This window comes from Mycetomoellerius zeteki, unplaced genomic scaffold (genome assembly GCF_001594055.1).
Source record: "Mycetomoellerius zeteki isolate Tzet28-1 unplaced genomic scaffold, Tzet1.0 scaffold2, whole genome shotgun sequence".
NCBI lineage: Eukaryota > Metazoa > Arthropoda > Insecta > Hymenoptera > Formicidae > Mycetomoellerius > Mycetomoellerius zeteki.
The window spans coordinates 73498-74577 of NW_017256956.1; positions in this window are offsets into that span (position 1 = coordinate 73498).

Consider the following 1080-nt stretch of genomic DNA (forward strand, 5'->3'; position numbering starts at 1 on the left):
AGAATTCGGTTCTAGTTAGCGACATTTTTATCTGCATATACTTTGTAAGTTGCATATTGCGATGTGTCCGTCGTATGTACGTCGTCGGCTTGACTCTTGCTGCGTCCAGTGTGAATTAGGCACAAGGCTTAAAACACCTATTGTAGACCCCGCATAACGTAACGCCGGAACGCTAAAAAAAACCAGCGTGAATTCGTGCTGGGATAACAAAAACGGGCGTAAAGCCTGTAATTGGCCTAGTTCCTTTACGCCGGTATGCTGTACGCTGAGGGTGGAGTCCCATGAGGTGTATTTATCGCGTATCGCGTAAGCGCGTAACCAATCAATAATCAGTAAAACGCGAAACTATAACAGCAGATCGCTTCTGATTGGTTACGCGGTTATGCGATACGCGATAAATACACCTCATGGGACTCCACCCCACAGTTTCGCGTTTTACTGATTATTGATTGGTTATGCGCTTACGCGATACGCGGCAAACATGCCTGATGGGACTTCACCCTGACTCCATGGGACTTCACCTTAAGGCATAAACTTAAGCCATGAGCCAATCAGGATACTGCTTAAGATCTATGTAATCTAACGGAAATAGAAATAGCAGGTAACTTATCCATAAAGCGAGTTTCAACCGGTTGAAAACCGTTTGAAAACCGGCAAGCGTTTCCGCGTCCAGTGTGCAGGAGCCATTATGGCTTAAGGCTTAAAATCCTATTGTAGATTCAGGGTTATGGCTACTTTATGGAAGGTATGTGCCATGACCTTTATACGGGGTCTACAATAGGAGTCGTAACAATCGTAGAGTCTTAAGTCGTAGAAAATTGACCAATCACAGTCGAATATGAGAAGAATAATTAACTGTGATTGGTCAGTTTCCTACGACTTAAGACCCTACGACCGCTACGACTTCTATTGTAGACCCCGCATTACCCTGGATCTACAATAAGTGTTTTAAGCCTTGTGCCTAATTCACACTGGACGCAGCAAGAGTCAAGCCGACGACGTACATACGACGGACACATCGCAATATGCAACTTACAAAGTATATGCAGATAAAAATGTCGCTAACTAGAACCGAATTCT